The 25,404-nt window shown below is 44.7% G+C and overlaps 1 protein-coding gene across 2 annotated transcripts in view; it reads left to right on the top strand.

Annotated features, from left to right (window-relative positions):
- Positions 1–25,404, top strand: part of TXNDC9 (thioredoxin domain containing 9) — a 47,432-nt gene that overhangs the window by 4,986 nt on the left and 17,042 nt on the right. The window lies entirely within an intron of this gene.

Genomic DNA, 25,404 nt, shown 5'->3' with positions numbered 1-25,404 from the left:
ACTAATGTTCCTGAACATACCCAATCAGTCCAGACCAGTGGGTTATGCATCCCTACCAGCAGATGGAGGCAGAGAACAAAACCTTTGGGCACTGCTACATAATTGAGAGTGCCACCTGCAGTCCCTCAGTATTTCTCTGACTCCAGCAGCTGGTAGAGGTGCAATCCTGCAGTCTGTTGTAAAAAAGAGAAAAAAGGGCTAGTGGTATTGCTCCCTGAGGTGTTAAGCACCTTTGTGGGTCATCTCTCAGTGGAAGCTGGGCGACCAGGGGGTTGCACACCCCTGCCTGAGTCTCGTCCGCAACGGTCCAGTGGCTTCAACAACCAGGGGCGCCTCGTTCCCTCGACCACTGAAGCGGCTCCCTTTCCTCGGTTTCCCTCAGACCCCTAGGGTATCTGACTGACTGAAGTTTTTTTTAAGAAAGAGAAAAAAAAAAGCAGCAGACTAATCTCCTCAAGGTAAGTGGAGTCTGTTATGGGGACGGGCCGTGCCGTTGTCAGCAGCTCAGTTGGAGAAGGGCAGCTAGACCCCCGGGGGCCTTGTCGACGTCCCAGGGCTCCGGGTAGGTGGGCGGGGGGAAGCCTTCATGCGCATTTTTTTTCCTAGGTGCATCTCTCGCCGGCAGGCCTCTGTATTCGGAGCTTCGCGCTTGCAGGGAGGTGTTTATTTTTAGCTTTGTCTGCCATGCGGAGGTTTCCCGGCTTGAATTTTGTTCTTTTTGCTGACGACCGTGTTCTTTTTGCTGCACAGGCAGGCCCATGGCGCCCGAGTTAAAATGGTGGCCTACCGCGCGCGTGGCACGACAGAACAGGCCCTAGATGCGGATTCCCTCTGTTCTGCTGGTAGCACGGGGCAGGAGGGAACTTCTTCGGGGGAGAGGCCTGTCAGGCAAGGTCTACGTTCCTCCGGGCCGATGCCCACCCCCGCGGGGAGGGGGGAAACCTTGTCGGATATCTCGGGACGAGGAGCCCCTCCCATTCTATCCCCTGTAGAGCAGGTTTTCTCCTTTGGGGATGACTTTGGGCTACTGGACCCCTCAGCTGAGGGGGGTGAGGACCCAGGGAAGTTTTGCCCAGAGTTTGTGCTGCTGCTTCACCAGGCTTTCCTGGCTAGGAAGCAGGCGGCTTTGAAGAGAGCAGCATGGCTGGATGTTACTTAGGAACCTCAGGCTAAGCAGGCAGCCAGGGGGCCCTCGGATGCTCAACAACCTTCAGGGGACCGGCAGAGGACCCGGGTCGAAGATAGGTTACCAGCCTTGCTGGGAGACACCACAGTTTCAGGCTTGGGTCAGGATATGGGCGATGAGACCCAGGACAACCTGGACTTGGACAAGCTGCCATCTGAGGGCGATGATCCCAGCGTGGTGCGCTTGTTTAAGTGTGAGGAGCTCCGGCCTCTCATCCACAGGTCTTGGAGGTTCTGGGGGTCAAGGTGGCTCAAGAAGAGTCTGACAGCGAAGGGATTAACCCAGTCCTGGATGGGATTCGTGGATTGGCGACCTCTTTTTTTCCGCTGCAGAAGAAGGTTTGAAAACTGGTTAGCCCGGAGTGGGCAGAGCGATGGCGAAGATTTACCCCCTATCGCAGGATGTTTTGGACCTCCTACAGATGCCGACAATAGATGTGGCGGTGTCTGCCGTGACTAAGACCACCATTCCCGTGGCCAGGGCTGCCGTGTTGAAGGACATACAGGACCGCAAACTGGAGATCCAGTTCAAGCGAGTTTGAGGTTCCTGCTCTGCATCTTCGGGTGACTATTTGTACCAGCCTCACTCAGAAGGGCCTGTCTGTGTTAGGTTCAAGAGGCATCCACGGCTCAGAGTGCTGGCGGTGGTGGGCCCTTATAGGCCGCGCGTCTGGAGACTGGTTTTGCATATGTTGCAGACACCGTTGTATGATTTGGTGTGGACTTCAGCACATAGTGTGGTATCTGCCGTCGCGGCTCGTAGACTCCTCTGGTTGCGAAATTGGTCTGTGGATTTGTCTTCCAAATCTCAGCTTTGTAACCTCCCCTTCAAGGGCAAGCTTCTCTTCAGGGAAGATCTGGATCAGTTGGTAAAGTTACTTGGGGAGTCCAAGGGCAACAGGTTACCGGAGGACAGGAAACCTTCAGGGAAGGTTTTTCCTTCTCAAACTCGTTTTCGGGACTTTCGCAGATTTCGCACTGGTAGGCCTTCAGCTTCTTTGGGGGTCCAGGTCAGCCAACAGTGATCATAACATGATCAAATTTAAACTAATAACTGGAAGGGGGACAATATGTAAATCTACAGCTCTAACACTAAACTTTCAAAAGGGAAACTTTGATAAAATGAAGAAAATAAAAAAAAAACTGAAAGGTGCAGCTGCAAAGGTTAAGTGTTCAACAGGCATGGACATTGTTTAAAAATACAATCATATAAGCACAGTCCATATGTATTCCACGCATTAAGAAAGGTGGGAGGAAGGCAAAACGATTACCGTCATGGCTAAAAGGTGAGGAAAAAGAGGCTATTTTAGCCAAAAAATCATCTTTCAAAAATTGGAAGAAGGATCCATCTGAAGAAAATAGGATAAAACATTAAGCATTGTCAAGTTAAGTGTAAAACATTGATAAGACAGGCGAAGAGAGAATTTGAAATGAAGTTGGCCATAGAGGCAAAAACTCATAATAAAAACTTTTTAAAATATATCTGAAGCAATACATCTGTGAGGGAGTCGGTTGGACCATAAGATGACTGAGGGGTTAAAGGGGCTCTTAGGGAAGAAAGACTAAATTAATTATTTGCTTCCGTGTTTACTAATGAGTATGTTTGGGAGATACCAGTTCCGGAGATGGTTTTCAGGGGTGATGAGTCAGACGAACTGAACGAAATCACTGTGAAGCTGTAAGATGTAGTAGGCCAGATTGACCAACTGAAGAGTAGCAAATCACCTGGACCAGATGGTATGCATCCTAGGATACTGAAGGAACTAAAAAATGAAATTTCTGATCTATTAGTTAAAATTTGTAACTTATCATTAAAATCATCCATTGTACTTGAAGACTGGAGGGTGGCCAATGTAACCCTGATTATTTAAAAAGGGATCCAGGGGCGATCCGGGTAACTATAGACCAGTGCGCCTGACTTCAGTGCCAGGAAAAATAGTGGAAACTCTTCTCAAGATCAAAATCGTAGAGCACATAGAAAGACATGGTTTAATGGAACACAGTCAACATGGATTTACCCAAGGGAAGTGTTGCCTAACAAATCTGCTTCATTTTTTTGAAGGGGTTAATAAACATGTGGATAAAGGTGAACCAGTAGAAGTAGTGTATTTGGATTTTCAGAAGGCATTTGACAAAGTCCCTCATAATAGGCTTCTAAGAAAACTAAAAAGTCATGGGATAGGAGGCGATGTCCTTTCGTGGATTACAAACTGGTTAAAAGACGGGTAACAGAGTAGGATTAAATGGTCAATTTTCTCAGTGGAGCGTCTCAGGGATCTGTACTTGGACCGGTCCTGTTTATATAGTTATCCAAGCGTCGGGCAGGCCAGCAACGAGTGTGGTGGTGAGGCACACGCAAGAGAGAGACACCTCCGGAGTCCAGCAGGCTGCGCTTAACGGGACCCTATGGTGGCGGGCGAGCGGCCGACGTCTTGCAGCAAGAATGAAGGACCCGAGCTGCTGCCATTGCTGGTGCGACAACATCGGGAGAGGGGAAGGGGTTGTGGATGAGGTGAGAGAGGAAGGAAAGGGAGGATGAGAGGGGATGGAAGAAGATGTGAATGCATAAGTGGTAAGGGTAAAATGTTCTGGAGAACATAAAAAGAGGCAGTGGAGGAGGGCTGAGGGGAAGGGAAGGAGAGGGGATGGAAGGAAAAGGTAAGAGGATATGAGTGTGTGTAAGTGGGAAGGGTAAGACGTTTTGGAGAACAGAACGGCTCTAACTGTGCCGGTCTGACCGATGGTATCTCGCCTGTTTTAACGGGCTTAACGGCTTGTGTATATATATAAATGATCTTGAAAGGAATAAGAGGAGTGAGGTTATCAAATTTGCAGATAATACAAAATTATTCAGAGTAGTTAAATCACAAGCGGATTGTGATGCATTACAAAAGGACCTTGCAAGACTGGAAGATCGGGCATCCAAATGGCAGATGAAATTTAATGTGGACAAGTGCAAGGAGTTGCATATAGGGAAAAATAACCCTTGCTGTAGTTACACAATGTTAGGTTCCATATTAGGAGCTACCACCTGGGAAAAAGATCTAGGCATCATAGTGGATACTAGTTTAAAATTGTCGGCTCGGTGTGCTGCAGCAGTCAGAAAAGCAAACAGAATGTTAGGAATTATTAGGAAGGGAATGGTTAATAAAACGGAAAATGTTATAATGCGTCTATCGCTCCATGGTGAGACTGCACCTTGAATACTGTGTACGGTTCTGGTCACCGCATCTCAAAAAAGATATAGTTTGCGAAGGAGAAGGTACAGAGAAGGGCAACCAAAATGATAAAGGGGATGGAACAGCTCCCCTATGAGGAAAGACTAAAGAGGTTAAGGCTGTTCATCTTGGAGAAGAGACGGCTGAAGGGGGATATGATAGAGGTCTTTAAGATCATGAGAGGTCTTGAACGAATAGATGTGAATCGGTTATTTACACTTTCGAATAATAGAAGAACTAGGAGGCATTCCATGAAGTTAGCAAGTAGTACATTTAAGACTAATCGGAGAAAATTCTTTTTCACTCAGTGCACAAATAAGCTCTGGAATTTGTTGCCAGAAGATGTGGTTAGTGTAGCTGGGTTCAAAAAAGGCTTGGATAAGTTCTTGGAGAAGAAGTCCATTAACTGCTATTAATCAAGTTTACTTAGGGAATAGCCACTGCTATTAATTGCATCAGTAGCATGGGATCTTCCTAATGTTTGGGTAATTGCCAGGTTCTTGTGGCCTGGTTTGTACTCTGTTGGAAACAGGATGCTGGGTTTGATGGACCCTTGGTCTGACCCAGCATGGCGACTTCTTATGTTCTTATATCCTTTTGTGGAGGCCGTCGCCCAGGTAGAGTCTGCGGGCCAGGGTGCTGGATGTGGAAAGTCCTCCCAATGAAGCCAGGGGCACCCATTCCATTCTAGAAGCTGTCTGAAGCAGATTGTCAAGCTTTTACACGGAGTAGGTAAGGATTACCTCTGACTGCTGGGTCTTGGAAGTAGTCGGGGACAGTTACACTCTCGAGTTTTCGCGCCTGGTTCGGGAGGCCTTTGTGGAGTCCCGCGTAGCTTCGCGGGGCAAGTGTGAAGCAGTGCAAGGGCCCCTACAATGACTGCTCGACCTCAGGGCCATTGTCCTGGTTTCCCTAGCGGAGCTGGGCCAGGGACGGTTCTCGGTGTACTTTGTGGTTCCCAAGAAGGAGGCACCTTTCGTCCCATCCTAGATTTGTAGAAGGGAATCTGTCTTCAGATTTCCCGTTTTTGAATGGAGACCTTGAGGACGGTGGTGGCTGTGGTGCACAAAGGGGAGTTTCTCGCATCCCTGGACCTCACAGAGACGTATCTGCACTTCCCAATCCAACAGGATCACCTGCGGTTCAAGGTGCTGGATCAACATTTCCAGTTTTGACCTCTTTCTTTCGGCCTGGCAATGGCACCACGCACCTTCACCAAGGTCATGGTGGTCGAAGCATTGTTCCTTTGCAAGGAGGGAGTCCTGGTTCACCCGTACCTGAATGACTGGTTGATTTGAGCGAAGTCTCGGGAGGACTGCGAGAGATTGGTCAAGAGGGTGATGTTCACCTTACAGTTGCTTGGCTGGATCATAAATGGCCAGAAAAGTCACTTGGAACCAATCCAGTAGCTGGTTTACTTAGGGGCGCTTTTCGATACCTCCCAAGGCAATGTTTTTCTGGCATCGGACCACGTGACGATCAGGTCAGTGCCCTCCTTCTGGGATCCATGGCCTCCAACTTGGATTTGCTTCCGTGAGTGTTCGCTCACTTCCGGCCTTTGCAGCGTGCGCTGTTGTTGAGGTGGAGCCTGGCGTTTGAACAATTCCAGTTACCGTTGCCTCTGCTTCCAGAGTCCAAAGTCAGTCTGTTGTGGTGGCTCTTGCGCAGCATCCTGGAGCAGGGAGTGGATTTGGAGCCTCCGAATTGGGTGGTTGTCTCCACAGATGCCAGTCTGTCAGGCTGGGGAGCGGTTTGTTTAAACAAATCCACTCAAGGTCTCTGGTCACCAATGGAGACATCCTGATCCATCAACCCCCTCGAGATGAGGGCTGTCCATCTTCCCCTAGAAGCGTTCCTGCCCCTAGTCTAAAACAGAATGGTTTGAGTGTTCTCGGACAACGTGACAACGTTTGCTTATATAAATCAGCAAGGCGGGACAAGAAGCCTAGCAGTGGCGCTGGAAACAAGGCTTCTGTTCATCTGGGCGGAGCACCATCTCAAAGGCATCGCCGGGTCGCATGTCGCGGGGCTGGAGAATGTTCAGGCAAACTTCCTCAGCCGGCAACAGCTCGATCCGGGGGAGTGGGAGCTAGCTCCCGAAGCTTGGAACTTCATTTATGCCAGGTGTGGCATGCCTCAGTTGGATCTGATGGCAACTCGGGCCAATGCGAAGACGGACCACTTCTTCAGTCATCTACGAGAGCTGGGCTAGGTAGGCCATGGGAATTCTTCTCTATGGCTTTCCCCCCTAGCCTCTCGTTACGCATAGAGTGGCATCCAGGCAGCGTAGTGCTGGTAGTTCCAGAGTGGCCACGCCATCCATGGTTCGCAGACCTGGTTTGAATCGCTCTGGAAGGTCCCCCTGCAGCTGGCTCATTTCCTGCGCCTACTCAGTCAGGGGCCCATATTTTCGGATTGTGAGGATCACTTCTCTCTTGCGGCTTGGCTTTTGAGAGGTGACAATTGCAATTGAGGGGATATTCAGAACAGGTAATTTCCACACTTTTTCAGGCGTGACGACCGGCTACTTCTATGGCTTATGTTAGTCTGGAAGTTCTTTGAGGCGTGATGCCTGCAGCGCTCCTTGGGTTCTGTTATCGGATGTTCCCCAGGTGTTGGATTTCCTTCAACAGGGCTTGGCTAAGGGTTTAGCATTCAATTCCCTTCGGGTCCCGCTAGCGGCCTTAGGTGCCTTACGCAGCAGGTTTCACGGTCCATTCGCTGACGGCTTACCCGGATATTAACCTGTTTTCTCAAGGGGGTCAAGCATTTACGCCCTTCCGTCTGCCCGTTCTGTCCAGATTTGTGTTTAAACTTGATGCTTCTTGTGCTTTGTGGAGCTCCCTTTGAGCCTCTACGTAGGGTACCAGTAAAAGATTTGACCTTGAAGACTGTTTTCCTGGTTGCCATTTGTTCTGCTCGATGGATTTCGGAGTTGCAGGCTTTGTCGTGTTTGTATCCTTTTCTTAGGATCTACGATGATAGTTTCGCTGTGCACGGTTCCTACCTTCGTCCCCAAGTTGGTGTCTGCCTTCCATGTCAATCAGTCGGTGGACCTGCCAGGGATTCCGCAGTGGTCCCGGGATTCCCCGCAGAAGAGAGATCTTCTTTTGGATGTGTGTTGCACACTCTTGCGCTATTTGCAAAGGAAAAAATGTTTGAATTTTTCACCACTTTTCCCTTGTAAATGGCACACTGTCAGTTGTCACTGTGCCCCTCTGCTAGTGGCTCTTTGAGGGAATACAAGACTCCTATCCTGACATCCAGGTCTGCTGGATGGTTCATAATACAAAATATTTCTTGTGTCTTTACTTTTGATGGAATTTTTATTACATGTAATGTAAATGTTCCCTTATGTCAGAGCTTTCCAAAGTGTGTGTCGTGACACTTTAGTGTGCCGGTGTGTGGCGCAAGCCCGGTGCACATGACTGGGCGGAGCAAGGAGAGGTCAGGGGGAGCCAATGCGGCCGCCGGTGGACCTCATCCCACTGGCGGCTGAATAGTGAAATATCGCTGTGCTGTGCCGAAGGCACACAGCAGGAAGATCGGCAGGGCTGTGGTGGAGCTTATGTCACCATGGCCTGAAGAACAAGGTCACGTCTAAACATGCAGGTGCTCCTCCTCCTTCCTGCCTGCGCGGCCCCGGAAGAAAAATGTTGCTGGAGTCGCATGGGCAGGAAGGAGGAGGAGCATCAGCCACGTGCAGAAGAGGAGCAGCGTTGTTGCAGCGGGCTGAGAAGAGGAGGAGGCCCAGTAGCAGGGCCGCCACTTCGGATCGGCCCGAGAAGATCAGGACTGCTGCAGAGCCCATCCTGCAGTGACCCGTGAAGAGGAGGCCCAGAGGTAAAAGAGAGGCTGAGGGCCCGTAGCTTGTCTGTATGAGATGAGTTGAGAGATTGTGTACGTGTATGGGATGAGTTGAGAGATTGTGTCTCTGTGTGTGAGAGTGAGTTGAGAGACATCATGTGAGAGCCTGTGCTTGAGCAAGACAGCATGTGGGAGTGAGAGACTGTGTGTGTGAGAGAGAAGAAGATAGATGGAGAGAAAAGAAATAGAAAAAAAGACAATATGAAAGGAATTGGCAAAAAAATAAGAAAGGAAAGATGGAACAAAAAAGCCTGTGACCAACCGATTAGAAAACTAAGATCAGACAGCAAAGGTAAAAAAAAAAAAAATTACTTCTTACTGATTGGCACATGTAATCTTGGTAATGTGCAAGAGTAGCCCTTTCTCTGTGCGGATCTCACAATGTAGAAGATCAGCTTGGAGGAAGTGGAAACCCACGGGGCCTGTACAGAGGCAGCAGAATGGGCTTCAGTGCCAGTAGCGGCAATCAGCGCTTCCCCAAGAGTCATGCGGCATCAGTGACAGTAGCAGCAGAGGAATGAGAGAGGCTCCGAGGTTGCTGGCAAAAGAGAAGGGGGGTCTGCCTTTAGTGGGTGCATGTGTATGAATGGGAGTCTGCCTGGGGGTGTATGTGTGTGAATGCATGGTTGCCTGCCTGAGGGTGTGTCTGTGTGTGAGCATGAATGGGTGTCTTCCTGGGGTTTGTGTGTGTGAGAATAGGTGCCTGTGTGTGGTGTATGTGTGTGTGAGAATGAATTGGTGCATGCCTGGGGGATGGTGAGGGAGTGGTTTGAAAATGACTGACTGGGAGCTTGCCTGGGTGTGTGTGTTTGTGTGTATGTGAGGGAGCCAGAGAGAGTGAGAGCATAGGTGTGTGTGAGAAAATCCAGGGGAGTAAGAGTTTGTGTGGGGGGTGTGTGAGGATGGGGAGAGAGTGTCTTAGAGCCTGAGAGTGTGTTAGTGTCTGTGAGAGCGAGAGGTTATGGTGGGTATAAGAGCATGAATGTGTATGTATGTGACAGTGTATGTGTGAGAGAGAATGGACATGTGAGTATGTGTGAGAGAGAGGATAACCTCCTAATCCTTGACAATATCAGGGTGACTGGAAATCAAGAGCTCCCACATATGGACAGCAGGGGCTTTTTAAAATCCTTATTAGTTTTAATTATTGCGTGTTTGATATATGTGCTGTTTTGAAATATTTTATTGGTGTTTGGGAAATAGTAAAAAATGTATATTTTAATTAATAGAAATTCTATTTATCAGTAGTTTTAAAATATTCTTTTATTAGTATGGTTTTACTATTATAACTGATGCTTTTATGTTTCTTGATTTTATTTGTTTTATGAGGAATGATGGTTCTGTTTTTCCATTGTTAATACACGAGTCTGGCTTCTTGGGGTTTCCATTTCAGTTTTTGTCTAATTTGTGCTCCTTTATTTTGTATTCTGTATTTGGTGAGGGTCTGTCTCTGCTCTGTGTGTGTGACCACGATGAGAGATTCTGCTAGCATAGGGATCTATAGCAATCGGGTTTGTTTTTTGTTTCCTCAGGTGGTGTATTGGTATTCTAGGACCCAGTGTAATATTTACCCTTGCTTTTTCACAGGTAGGGTTATTGTTGTTTGAGTCCTTGATGTTATTACTGTTATGTTACAATGGGATTTTAGTATAGATTTTGAGTGTCTCTTTTGTGGGGTTTTGTGTTAGTTCACAATGTGCCTGGCAGTGGAAGGTGTTTGTGCTGCTTTTACTGTGAGGTGACACCAGAATTTGAAAATATTTTTTAGTATGATGAGCTGTAAGGGAAATATCCAAGCTCCATTGTTTGGGGGAATTTCAGTGGATGCACAGAATTACAGAGCTGGAGGTGCAGGATTTATATTGACATACCGTCCCTTCCTATAAATTCCGGACTTCACTCTCATAGCCATATAGAATTAGTTGAATGACTCGATCAAATAATTTTATAGTGTGAAACTGGCCTGCTTTTTAAAATTATGCAGAAGACCCTTTGGACGACTTTATTAACACCAAATATTAAAAAGCTGTGTTCATCCCATCAAGCTCATTTATCTCATTAAAGAGGTAAATTGAATGGCTGCCTGCTTTTTCTTGTAAGGAGAGGGTCACTGCTCGAGGCCCAGTTTTCCTATTATTTTCTTACCTTGTGGAGCCAGGACGTTGTTTGGAAGCCGGAACATCTTGCAGCAATCGCATCCTGCATCCGGGGCCAGCCAGGTGACGTCAGGAGGAGGAGCTGGGTAGGCATAAAAATCAGCCTACGCCGGTGCGACGGCTAAGCCGCGCGCGGCCTAGGGGTGCGCGGCTTGTCCCGGCTTAGCCCGGCGCAGAACGGCCTGAACGAGGATTATCGGCAAAGCAGCCCTAGAGATCAACAAAGCTAAGTTTTGTTTCTTATTGCCCTTCTGAAGCTGATCTGTCTGGTTATTTCTTAGCTATGCCTCATACAAAGAGGAAAGCTAAGATTAGAGATGTTTCTTCTACTTCTTCACCAATAAAAACAGTACAACCCAGAATAGCTGAGTGTTTCAGAAGAGTTTCCGCATTAACCCCGGTGGGGGCCGCTAATGATTCGTTTGTGGAGCGGGAAAAGGATCAACTGGCCACAGAAACATCTTTAACCCCCGGGCCCCAGAGAAGCCAGAGCCCCCTCCAGCAATGTTAGCTAGAATATCGCCTGTAAAAGATCTTCACACCTCTATGGGGAGGGTTTTGAATAATGTCAAACCTATAAGTTTGGACAGTTCTGGAAACATGGACTTACAAACCCCCCAATTGGTATCAGGCGAGGAGGGACCCTTCAATCCGCATAAACCGGGAGATCAAGCAGATGGACCTGAAGATATATCTGTTATAGTACCTCAAAACTTTTCCCTAGAAGAACTGGGATTAATAATGTTAAAAATGCAAAAATCAATTAATTGTTTAATGAAATCAGTACAAGATGCTTTAAAAAATGTTAGTACTAAAGAGAAATTGACTAAAATGGAGACTAATGTAAATGAGCTGGAGAAGAAACTAGAGGGTGTACAGGAAGTACAAATTAATGTAATAAAATCTATAGAGGAACATCAAGGGAAATTAGAGAATTTGGAAAATTTAAATAGGAGAATGAATTTAAGATTCCTGAACTTTCCCAAAACTCATTTGATAACATCAGGGGAGTTAGTAAATAGTTACTTAAAAAATGTATTAAGATATACAGATGACTCTTTGCCAACTATTCTAAAGAGTTATTACCTTCAGCAACCGCAAAATGGAGAGTTAGGGGAGAGTAAAGAATTTAGATTTGACAGAATTTATTGAGAAATCTTTTGAGTCAAAAATTAATGTAAGATCTACTTTATTAGTACAATTTTTATCTCCAGTAGAAAGAGAATCGGTACTGAGACTACATTTTAAATATCAGAAAATAGATTTCTATGGATCCCCTATTAGGATCTTCCCGGATGTGGTACGCACAACTCAATTACGTAGAAGAAAATTTATTGAAATGCGAAGTGAAGTTATTGAGAGAGGTGCTCAATTTGTATTAAAGTACCCTTGCAAATGTCATATTAGATCTGGGAAAGACAAATATATCTTTAATGATCCAAATCAGCTTAGGGTGTATTTGGATACACATGTATAATGATGTGATAAGATTGAAGGGGGGGAAAGTTTGAAATATGTGGATAAGCAATAAGTAATTTTTTTAAAGTTATTCTTTTTGGATCGCTCCAAGTTGATTCTTAGCAGTAAATTGAATCTCTAGTTTACTTATTTTATTCCCTTAGTATAGAATGAAGTTATAAAATGTAAGGTGTCAATGTTGAATTGGGAAAATAATTGCTGTAACTTATTCTATGTTTATACTTAAGTGTAAAAACAATTGAAATGCAATAAAAATTAAATTAAAAAAAAAGAGGTAAATTGAATAACACAATAACTTTGTTTTATTATTGTTACTCATAAATTATAACAATAACATTAATCTTGGAATATTATATATTTTTAATATAAATGAAAGGTTTTCACAAGATAGGTTGTGTCGTGAAACATTTTATTATGTATATATTTAAGGAAACATACATAAATTGTCGAAATACATTTCGTTCGTTTAACCTTTAACCTCTGGTTTGCTAGTAGACTGAATTGCTGTGTCACGAAATTGTGTTTGTCTAAAAAGTGTGTCACCAACATGAAAAGTTTGGAAAGCTCTGCCTTATGTACTTGCTCAGACATAATATTGGGGATTGGTGGCTTTATGCATTTGAAATGCTAGCTTTCATACAGTATTGCAGTAACACTATAAGGGTAAGGTGAACTTTTGTTTTAGAGATGAAAACAAGGTTGCTATCTGCTGAAAATGTTTTTCATGACAGCCTAATGTTTTATGGACACAGGTTTTTCATTGCCATGTTGTGCACAGCTGAATGTGCTGTCCTGAGATTGATCCCTCTTTGCAGAGAGACATAGACCAACTCCCATTCTCAAAAAGCCTGAGCCCACAGTACTGGAGATGGACCCAGTCGCTCGTGATTTTGTTAATGACATTAAATTTGAGGACAGCACTTTTTGTTTTCATTTTTTTTTGTGTTTAATCATTTTTATTGTCATGAGAAAATGTGATATCACAACCGTAACAATCAGTAAATACCATTGGAACAACATGTGAACATAAACAGTATATCACAGTTACACACAATAGTTGACAGTTATTTAACATACAGATAGATATGTATAGAAATTGATATGTATATAAAACTTTCCCTTAACACCCTCCTCCCCACCCACATCGGAGACCATGGTAATTGGAGTATAGAAGAGCACTAGAGAGAGAAGAGACTGAAAAGACACTCTACCTATGTCATAGAACAGAAGAACAAATGGATTGTAATATATTGTGGAAGTATGGGATCCTAAAGTATTAAACAATGTAGATGTGGTGGCCAAGGCAGGAGAACCTCCAATACATAAATTGCCCACAACCAAGGAAAGGGAACATCATCATTGTCAGTGACATGGAGGACCTGCTGATCATGATACCGCAGTGTCATTACAATTGTTGCTCTTCCAGCCACGTGCGGTAAAGTTCCCAGGTTTTAAAAAAGGATACTAAACGATCCTGATGTACTGCCGTGAGCCTGCCTAGTTGATAGTAAGTATGTAGTCTGTGTTGTATAGTGGCCAGTCCAGGTATGGATTGGTTTTTCCAGTGCAATGCTATTTCCGCTCTAGCTGCAATAAAGACTTGCAACGTAAAGCGTTGTATTTCCTTTCTTTGTCCTGGGACTGGGATACCTAAAAGTACATGCCACGGCTTGACGTCCACAATGATGTGAAGTACGTGAGATATCCACTTGATCACCATTGACCAAAAGACAGTGATCTTGGGGCATGTCCACCAAATATGATAATACGTACCGGCGTCCCCACAACCTCTCCAACAAATCGCTGGGATTTTGGGATTCAATTTATGTAGAGTTGCTGGGGGGATAGTGCCAGCAATATAATAATTTATAACAATTTTCTTGCAACCCAGCTGATAAAGAGCATTTATGTGCTGCTGGGTATATGAGATCCTAATCCTTATCCTCCAATGGGGCTTGGAAATCTGCTTCCCAGCATGTCCTATGAATATGTATCTTACAGTGTTTGCCATTAATGAGCGCATAGATCTTTGATATAACTCCCCTAAGTGTCATGGCGTGTTTGCAGAAGTTTTCAAAGAGCAGAACGGTCACTCTTATAGTGCCATCACGCATTCCCTTATGTAGAAAGTGATAGACTTTGGCATATAATAGGAAGTCTACCCTTTCTATTGAATATGTATCACTAAGTTGTGATCGTCAGTAGTACAACTTGCTGATGAACATGTTCCAACCTCGTGACACCAGCCCTCACCGAACAATGATGGTGTGTAGAATATGCAGAGGCATAAGTGAGTCATTGGCGAGTATTGTTTAGGCCCTGTTAGTACTGACTTCCACTGTTGCCAGACCTTCATGGTGGTATTTAATGCAAAGGGAAGATAGGAAATAGGTCCCCACGTCATTTGGGGTTGCCAGGGTAATGCTGTTATCGGGAAAGTCCCCAACATGGCCTGTTCCAATTTCACCCATTGTGGCAGGTCGTTGGTGTGATGTAATGCTACCAGTGCTCTAAGTTGTGCAGCACAAAAATACCACAGTAAATTGGGGAGTTGTAGTCCACCCCTGTTTTTTTGGCTGGAATAGAGTAGCCCTAGCAACGCGTGGTGGGCGTTTACGCCAGATGAACCCACAAATAATTTGCTGCCATTTTTTCAAGGTTACTGAGGATATTTGAATGGGAATCATGGTAAAAAAATATTTAAAAAACGGGGTAAGATGTTCATTTTAACTATGGCCAGTCTCCCCAGCCAAGAATGGGTGTGTTGAAGCCATGTCCAGCGTAAGAAGTGGTTGATAATTCAGTGCAAACAATTGTTTAGTGTGAGAACCTAATCGGACCCCTAAACAAAATTTAAAGACCTGGCTCTTCTCACTCACATACTCTCAATACCCCTCCCTCTTCCCTCTCTCCCTCCCCCTGTGAATATATTGTAAATTGCCTGTAATTACTTGTAAAGTCTCCCCCTCACCCTGTTTCCTCTCCCTCTACCCAATTTTATGATTCAGTAAATACTTCCCCCTCTTCTACCCATCCTCTACCCTATTTATTTGAACGGTTTCTTGTTTATACCCTATTTTCTTTGACTGTTCCTCTGTGAAGCTTGTTGCTATGTTGTTACCTGTAAACCGAGATGATGTTCCCAGCGTATCTCGGTATATAAAATGCTTAAAATAAATAAATAAATATTTACGTGAAGTACCGGCCCATTTAAATGGAAATTTAGGGCTAATAAATTGTACATCCTTGTGGGACATTGTTAGATTTAAAATTTCGGATTTTTCATAATTCACTTTCATGCCTGAGACTGACGTAAACCGTTTTAATTCTGACATTACGCCCTGGAGGGATATCTCTGGTTCTTTAACATCATCAGCAAATAATGATATTTTAAAGTGAGTGCCATTTTTATAAATACCTTGGATGTCATTAGCCCCCCCTTATCCTGGTGGTAAAAGGTTCAAGAAATAGGGCAAACAGTAGCAGAGAGAGTAGACAGCCTGGGCGAGTCCCCTGCTTAATAGCAAAAAGAGTCCCATAGCTTCCATTGGCTTTGACCCTGGCAGAAGGTTGCTCATATATAACTTAGCAGCCAGGCGATGAAGGATGAGCCAAAGGCCATGACTTGTAAAGTCTTAAAAAGAAATTGCCAATGAACGAGGTTGAAAGCCTTTTCAGCATCCAACGATAAGAGGATTGCCGGTGTTTTGTTATGATGTACTAAATCTATAATGTCCACAATTCTACAGGCATTGTCTGCCGCCAAGCGCCCAGGTACAAAACCCACTTGATCATTATGAACCAGCCCAGGTAAGACTCCTTTAAGTCTGGCAGCCAACACCTTAGCTAGAATTTTTAAATCTATATTGATCAGAGATATCGGCCGATAGGAACTACACCTGGTTGGATCTCTTTCTGGCTTGGCTAGTACAGTGATGCCTGCTGTGTTAGCATTCGTAGTGAAGGACGAGCCTTCTAGCAATGAGTTGAAGGCATTAGTTAATGGACTAACGAGTAACTTAGCAAATTTACGGTAATAGGAACCAGTATAACCGTCTAGTCCGGGTGCTTTGCCAGGCTTTAAGGTTTTGATAGCGGCCAGAACTTCAGTAGCCTCTATGAGTCTATCCAAGAACTCCTGTTGTGCTATTGTGAGGGCTGGCAAGATCACCGACTGCAGATATTCGTCAATATGCTTGCTCATTATAGAATCATCTTGTGAATACAACTGGACATAAAAATCAGTGAAAGATTTACATATTTCAGCAGATGTGGTTACAGTCTGTCCTGGACTAGTCAGCATTTTTGCCACTATGGTTTGAGTCCTAGCTGTTCGCAATCGGTTTGCCAGATATTTTCTGGCCTTATTTCCCCCCTCAAAAAATTGTTGTTTCAACAAAGTAAGATGGTAGCTAATTGCTGAATTGGCTATGGCCCTCAATTGATCCTTGATTTTCAAGATTTGCTGGTAAAGGACCGCAGAATTGATAATACTGTGATGTTGGGTCAGTTGTGCCAGCTCCTTTAGCAGCAAGGTGCGCTGTTCCTCCCACTTCCCATTACAGTAGGTGGCTCGTGCTATACAAAAACCCCGGATTACAGCTTTGGAACATTCCCATATCATCAGTGGTGTCATGTTATCAGTCTGATTGTCTCGGAAACAATTAGAAATATGGCCCTCTAATGTAACAGCAAATTCTGAATCTTTAAGGAGACTATAATTTAACCGCCAGGGGCGATAACCCTGACCTGTGTTTTGAAAGTGGCATTCAGCCCATATCGGGGCATGATCAGACCATGTGATGGTATCAATGCCCACCCGTCTAACCTGATTTTGATATTGAGCAGAGATAAAAAAAAGTAATCAATTCTTGAGTGTGTGCAGTGTGGATGAGAGTAGAAGGTATATGAGCGTGAATGAGGATATCTTATTCTCCATATTTATTTATTTATTTGCAGTTTTTAATATACCGGCATTTGTTTAGTAACCTCACATCGGTTCACAATTAACAGAAACATTGCAGCTGTGCCAACTAGAACGAACATGTACAACAGTGCTTTACAATAAACTTGTTAAGCGGTGGGGAGGGGAGAGAACAGTGGAACAATGAAAGGGAAAAATAAAATAAAATAGTGGTACAAAGCCACTATTAAATAGTGGTACATACATAAATAAATAAATAGTGGTACATAAATAAAATAGTGGAACATATGTCTACTATGCTCCAGGTATTCATAAAAGTAAGCACTGCTGCCTGGTTTTACCTGAATTAGTCTAAAGAAGGGTCTTGTACAAAATTAAAATCACCACCCATTATGAGTTCCCCCTTTAGGTGTTGCTGTAGTAAACTATCAAGGGCCTGTAGAAAAGGCAGTTGATTTGTGTTCGGGAAGTATACATTGAGCAGCATGAGAACCTGTTTTCCCACTCTAATTTTTACCAGAATAAATCTACCTTGTGGGTCATATACCGTATTTTTCGCTCCATAAGACGCACTTTTTTTCCCCCAAAGGTGGGGGGAAAATGTATGTGCGTCTTATGGAGCGAATATAAAAAAAAAAACCAAACAAAAATCTAACAAACACCCACCCCCCCCCCCCCCGACTCCCCCAAGACCTGCCGACTTAATTTCCTACAACCCCCCCCCCAAGACCTGACAAATTAATTTCCTGCACCCCCCCACCCTCCTGACCCCCCCAAGACCTGCCAAACGTCCCTGGTGGTCCAGCGGGGGTCCGGGAATGATCTCCTGGGCGTGGGCCATCGGCTGCCAGTAAACAAAATGGCGCCGACGGCCCTATGCCCTCACTATGTCACTGAGACCGACCGCTGCTATTGGTCGGTCTCAGTGACATAGTGAGGGCATAGGGCCGTTGGCGCCATTTTGTTTACTGGCAGCCGACGGCCCTATGCCCTCACTATGTCACTGAGACCGACCGCTGCTATTGGTCGGTCTCAGTGACATAGTGAGGGCATAGGGCCGTCGGCTGCCAGTAAACAAAATGGCGCCGACGGCCCTATGCCCTCACTATGTCACTGAGACCGACCAATAGCAGCGGTCGGTCTCAGTGACATAGTGAGGGCATAGGGCCGTCGGCTGCCAGTAAACAAAATGGCGCCAACGGCCCTATGCCCTCACTATGTCACTGAGACCGACCAATAGCAGCGGTCGGTCTCAGTGACATAGTGAGGGCATAGGGCCGTTGGCGCCATTTTGTTTACTGGCAGCCGACGGCTCCCGCCCAGGAGATCGTTCCCGGACCGCTCCTGGACCCCCGCTGGACCACCAGGGACGTTTGGCAGGTCTTGGGGGGGTCAGGAGGGTGGGGGGTTGCAGGAAATTAATTCGGCAGGTCTTGGGGGGGTCAGGAGGGTGGGGGGTTGCAGGAAATTAATTCGGCAGGTCTTGGGGGGGTCAGGGGGTGGAGGTTGTTAATTTAAAGGGTTGGGTTTGGGGGGTTTGGGGGTTCCCACAGAAAGAAAAATTTTCTGATCTGGGGAGTGGACCGAAATGGCCCTCCCCAGACCCGAAAACAAAATGGGGAGGAAAAAAAAAACTATGCACTCCCCTAATTTGCTCCATAAGACGCCCAGACGCAGAGCCGGTTTAGCACAATTTTTTTTTTTTTAATTTTCCCCCTCTGAATCCTAGGTGCGTCTTATGGTCAGGTGCGTCTTATGGAGCGAAAAATACGGTACATAAGAACATAAGAGATTGCCATGCTGGGTCAGACCAAGGGTCCATCAAGCCCAGCATCCTGTTTCCAACAGAGGCCAAAACCAGGCCACAAGAACCTGGCAATTACCCAAACACTAAGAAGAACCCATGCTACTGATGCAATTAATAGCAGTGGCTATTCCCTAAGTATAATTGATTAATAGCCATTAATGGACTTCTCCTCCAAGAACTTATCCAAACCTTTTTTGAACCCAGCTACACTAACTGCACTAACCACATCCTCTGGCAACAAATTCCAGAGCTTTATTGTGCGTTGAGTGAAAAAGAATTTTCTCCGATTAGTCTTAAATGTGCTATTTGCTAACTTCATGGAATGCCCCCTATTCCTTTTATTATTCGAAAGTGTAAATAACCGAGTCACATCTACTCGTTCAAGACCTCTCATGATCTTAAAGACCTCTATCATATCCCCCTCAGCCATCTCTTCTCCAAGCTGAACAGCCCCAACCTCTTCAGCCTTTCCTCATAAGGGAGCTGTTTCATACCCTTTATCATTTTGGTTGCCCTTCTCTGTACCTTCTCCATCGCAACTATATCTTTTTTGAGATGCGGTGACCAGAATTGTACACAGTATTCAATGTGCGGTCTCGCCATGGAGCGATACAGAGGCATTATGACATTTTCAGTTCTATTAACCATTCCCTTCCTAATAATTCCTAACATTCTATTTGCTTTTTTGACTACTGTAGCACACTGAGCCGACTATTTTAAAGTATTATCCATTATGATGCCTAGATCTTTTTCCTGGGTGGTAGCTCCTAATATGGAATCTAACATCATGTAACTACAGCAAGGGTTATTTTTCCCTATATGCAACACCTTGCACTTGTCCACATTAAATTTCATCTGCTATTTGGATGCCCAATCTTCCAGTCTTGCAAGGTCCTCCTGTAATGTATCACAGTCTGCTTGTGATTTAACTACTCTGAATAATTTTGTATCATCCACAAATTTGATAACCTCACTCGTCGTATTCCTTTCCAGATCATTTATTTATATATATATATATATATATATATATAATGAAAAGCACCGGTCCAAGTACAGATCCCTGAGGCACTCCACTGTTTACCCTTTTCCACTGAGAAAATTGACCATTAATCCTACTCTCTGTTTCCTGTCTTTTAACCAGTTTGTAATCCACGAAAGGACATTGCCTCCTATCCCATGACTTTTTAGTTTTCATAGAAGCCTCTCATGAGGGACTTTGTCAGACGCCTTCTGAAAATCCAAATACACAACATCTACCGGTTCACTTTTATCCACATGTTTATTAACTCCTTCAAAAAAATAAAGCAGATTTGTTAAGCAAGACTTGGGTAAATCCATGTTGACTGTGTCCCATTAAATCATGTCTTTCTATATGCTCTACGATTTTGATCTTGAGAATAGTTTCCACTATTTTTCCCGGCACTGAAGTCAGGCTCACTGGTCTATAGTTACCCGGATCACCCCGGAGCCTTTTTTAAATATTGGGGTTACATTGGCCACCCTCCAGTCTTCAGGTACATTGGATGATTTTAATGATAGGTTACAAATTTTAACTAATAGATCAGAAATTTCATTTTTGAGTTCCTTCAGAACCCTAGGATGCATACCATCCGGTCCAGGTGATTTGCTACTCTTTAGTTTGTCAATCTGGCCTATTACATCTTCCAGGTTCACAGTGATTTCGTTCAGTTCGTCTGACTTATCACCCCTGAAAACCATCTCTGGAACTGGTATCTCCCCAACATCCTCATTAGTAAACACGGGGGCAAAGAATTAATTTAGTCTTTCTGCAATGGCCTTATCTTCCCTAAGAGCCCCTTTAACCCCTCTGTCATCTAATGGTCCAACCGACTCCCTCACAGGTTTCTTGCTTTGGATATATTTTAAAAAGTTTTTATTATGAGTTTTTGCCTCTATGGCCAACTTCATTTCAAATTTTCTCTTCGCCTGTCTTATCAATGTTTTACACTTACCTTGACAATGCTTATGTTTTATTCTATTTTCTTCAGATGGATCCTTCTTCCAATTTTTGAAGGATTTTTTTTTGGTTAAAATAGCCTCTTTCACCTCACTTTTTATCCATGACGGTAATCGTTTTGCCTTCCTTCCACCTTTCTTAATGTGCGGAATACATATGGACTGCGCCTCTAGGATTGTATTTTTAAACAATGTCCATGCCTGTTGAACACTTTTAACCTTTGCAGCTGCACCTTTCAGTTTTTTCTAACTATTTACCTCATTTTATCAAAGTTTCCCTTTTTAAAATTTAGTGTTAGAGCTCCAGATTTACTTATTGTCCCCCTTCCAGTTATTAGTTTAAATATGATCATGTTATGATCACTGTTGCCAAGTGGCCCCACCACCGTTACTTCTCTCACCAAATCTTGCGTTCCACTAAGAATTAAATCTAAAATAGCTCCCTCTCTTGTTGGTTCCTGAACCAATTGCTCCATGAAGCAATCATTTATTACATCCAGGAACTTTATGTCTCTAGCAAGTCCTGATGTTACATTTACCCAGTCAATATTGGGATAATTGAAATCTCCCATTATTATTGCACTGCCAAATTGGTTTACTTCCCTGATTTCTCTTAGCATTTCATCATCTGTCTGACCATTTTGTCCAGGTGGACGGTAGTATACTCCTATCACTATACTCTTACCCGATACACATGGGATTTCTACCCATATAGATTCTACTGAGCATTTACTCTCTTGTATGATCTTTATCGTGTTGGACTCTATACCCTCCCGGACATAGAGTGCCACACCCCACCAAGTTGATCCTCCCTGTCATTGCGATATAATTTGTACCCTGATATAGCACTGTCCCATTGGTTATCCTCCTTCAACCAAGTCTCTGTGATGCCAATTATGTCAATCTCATCATTTGCTGCTATACACTCTAACTCTCCCATCTTATTTCTTAGACTTCTGGCATTGGCATACAGACATTTCAAAGTGTGGTTTTTGCTTGTTTTAACAACCTGCTTTTTAGTTGTTTGGGATAATTCGGAAATAATTAGTTTTGGTGATTTTTTACATATAGACATATGAACTATGTTTGCTTTTAATGGAACCTCTCTGTTGGGATGCCCTAACTCTCCTGTTTCATTAGTATCCTTCAAGGATACATTTCTCCGAACCATGCACAGCTGAGTGACTGTCGGCTTTCCCCCTTGTTCTAGTTTAAAAGCTGCTCTATCTCCTTTTTGAAAGTTAGTGCCAGCAGCTTGGTTCTACTCTGGTTAAGGTGGAGCCCATCCTTTCGGAAAAGTCTCCCCTTTCCCCGAAAGTTTCCCCAGGTCCTTACAAAGCTGAATCCCTCTTCCTTGCAAACGGTCCAGCTCTTTAAATAAAAGCCATCTCTTACGCCCAGAATTCACCCCCTTCACATTAAATGATACAGAATTGAACGTGGTCATGGCTGTGGTCCAATAGACTTGGCTCTTCGGGTGGATGGTAAGCTATGCACAGACCAGTCTCCTCCATTAGTAAAGGTCTGTTCCCGTAGTCTTAGGAAGTCATGGTGCCGCTGGATACTGTTCAATTCCTTCAATCGTTCCCCGGATACTGGATTCTTTCGGAAGCGTGTATGATGTTTCCCTCCCCCCTCCCATCCCCCCTGAATACCTGGGAAGCTTTAATTTCTTCCCAGTGTCGATTGGAGGAAGAGTCCATGCTGGAAACGCAGCACCCGAGCTACGTATCAATTTGCCATTAAGGGAATCCTCAGTTATCTGGAGCCCCTTGACATCAAATTGAAAGTTCCAGGTTGATGAAGATCGCTATCACTGGGTAAGGGTCCTCAACTTGAATCATGTTATGATTATGTAATCAGTCTCTCCCTGGAAGAGAGCTATCAGGTGGAAGTAGGCTCAGCATCTTTTCCCTCCGTGTTCCTTTGAAGCCGGCAACCACCTTTAGTGACCCGCTGCCATCTGGGTGTCTCCCCTCTGTTCCCAGCGGTAGTCTTATTACCTACAGTTGGCATGACCACTGTCAGTCCTGCTGCCTTCAGAATGTCTGCTGCTTCGTCCACCGTGCAAACATGATGCGAAATGCCTCCCAGCTGAAACCAGAGGCCGAATGGGAAGAGCCAGCGGTAACAGGTTTTCGCTGTGGTCAGCGCCGCTGTCACTGGTTTAAAAACCAATCTCTTCTTAAGGGTGGAGGCTGCCAGATCTGCATATACTGCAACTTCGTTGCCGTCCCAATTCCGTACTCTCTGCTTCCTGGCTGCCATGGATACTTGTTCTTTGTAAACATAGGAGTGGAAACAGGCTATAATATCCCATGGCTTGTTTCCCACTTTAGGTCCCAATGATCTATGAGCTCGCTCAATGTTGGAGCTATGCCTTTCTTCACTGCTTTGGGCCTCTGTTTCGCCCAGCACGAGACTGCATATTTTAGTTATTACCTGAGGGCAATCTGAGTATTCTTTTTCAGGGATTCCTTTAAAATGTAGATTACAGCGTCTAGACCTATTCTCAAGGTCTTCTATTTTTTCAGCCAGGGAGCAATTACTGGCCTGTAGATCTGCAGTATGCTGTTTTAAATTTCGCCACTGTTCCTCGTGTGAATCTAGGCGTGTGTCAGCCTCATCCACTCTGCGGCCCAAGTCTGCAAATTCTTCTCTGATTTCTTGAAGTATTTGTGTGACTTCTAATTTATAATTTTTAATATCTTGCCTCAATTCCCCGAACCAGGAGCGTAGCTCAGCGCGAGAAGGGGGCTCAGATTCCACGAGTCTTGTATCACCTCTGTCTTCCCCCGACTCCGTGGCCCCGTCCTCCGCCGCCATTTTGTTTTCCTCCGGGTCCACATCTTCTCCGCTATTAGTATAGGAGAATATTTTAAAATCTACGACTTTTTTTTCTTCGCTGCCATTCTCTCCACTGGCTCCGCTTTCAGCTCCGATCGCTGGTAGACTATTCCACTTAAGTTTTTTTAGTTGTTTTGCCCCGAAATAGCTCTGCGGCTCTGAGAGCTCCGCTTTAAGCTTCCAGCATGGGAAGTGACGACACTTCCTCTCCCAGGCGGATCTGATTCTAATCGCGCCAGCGTGGCCAAGACAACCATGGTACAGCTACCTCATACAGCTATCAATACACAACCCAATTCACCTGGGCAACAGCCCTCAGCTACTTACCCAAGAGAACGGATCACTACTTCATCCTCTTCACTCCTCCCTGCACCTCACGGCATGGAGATTGAAAGACTTGTGTATCAAAACTTAAACATTCCTTCTTCTCTTCAGGACATACTAGTGTCGTCGAGAAAATCATCAACCAGACTCCACTACCAAAGAAAGTGGTCACGCTACGCTTCCTGGTGCTCAGCGGCAAGCATGGACCCACTCACCTGCACACCAGAACACCTTCTGACCTGCCTCCATCTTCTATACAGCGAAGGCCTAGCCACGGCCTCATTCAGAGTGCATTTAAGTGCTATAGCAGCTTACCATACTCCCCGAAACGGGGAACCCATAATCATATCATATATATTCTCTTGTATCCAGATTTATGAAAGGGGTATTACACTTACGTCCACCAATAAAGAAACTGCCAGAGCCGTGGGATATTAACATAATCCTTGAACTGATGCTACCACCATTTGAACCATTGGGCACTTGTCACCTAAGATACCTTTCATGGAAAGTACTCTTCTTAACTGCCCTCACATCAGCAAGGCGAGTTAGTGAGCTGTAAGCCTTGGTTCACTACCCTCCTTATCTACAATTTCATCATGACAAAAGTGACATTGCGCACACACCCCAATTTTCTACCAAAGGTGATTTCCAGTTTTCACATTAACCAAACCATCACCATCCAAAACCTCATGCAAAAGACAATGAGCGGAAACTCCACACTCTAGATTGTAAGTGTGCCCTTGCCTACTACAAAACGCGCACCCATTCGCCCAACAGACCCTCACAACTCTTCCTTTTTTTCAACCCAAACTCGCCAGGCCGTCCAGTGACAAAAAGAACTTTATCTTCCTGTATATCCAACTGTATACAATTCTGCTATCAAAATCGTTCAGAGCAGCTATCTGCAAAACAAAAAGCGCATCGAGTGCGTGCGATGATTGCTTTAGTTGCCCACCTCCATGAAGTGCCTCTCATAGACATCTGTAAAGCGGCAACGTGGTCATCACTGCATACTTTCACATCCCAATACTGTTTGGACAAACAAACTGCGGATGATGCATACATGGGGCGGACTATTCTGCAGAAGAGCACATGTTCCACACATAAAATGCCTTCATAAGAACTGTCTGCCTATAATTCCCGTATTGAGCAAAATAAACAGACCACGCTCACATCAATATGCTCAATACAACAGCTGGGAACTTCAAGACAGCATGGCTAATTCAGCTGCTTATCTACGTGAAAAACGCAAGTTTGCTTACCATAAACGGTGTTTTCCATAGATAGATGAATTAGCCATGCTGTCTGGGTACGTCTTCCGCGCCACTAGGTAGCGGAGCTCTCTAAGATTAGTAAAGTCTTTCAGCTAGGTGCTCCCTCTTGTATCTTCCCGCGCTTGCCTGAGGCTCCTCAGTCCTTTATCAAAGCAAGTAAGTATGCCATGTCGGAACTGTCCAGGGAGGCAGGCGGGTCAGCATGGCTAGTTCATCGCTATCTATGGAAAACACTGTTTACGGTAAGCAAGCTTGTTTTTACCTACATTTTTATTTTATTGTAAGAGCTATAAGTTTATGTAGTCAGATCAAATGACTGCTTTTGAATATTGAAAAAATGAGC

This window comes from Rhinatrema bivittatum, chromosome 5 (genome assembly GCF_901001135.1).
Source record: "Rhinatrema bivittatum chromosome 5, aRhiBiv1.1, whole genome shotgun sequence".
Taxonomy (NCBI): Eukaryota; Metazoa; Chordata; class Amphibia; order Gymnophiona; family Rhinatrematidae; genus Rhinatrema; species Rhinatrema bivittatum.
This window is presented reverse-complemented; position numbering and strand designations above follow the sequence as displayed.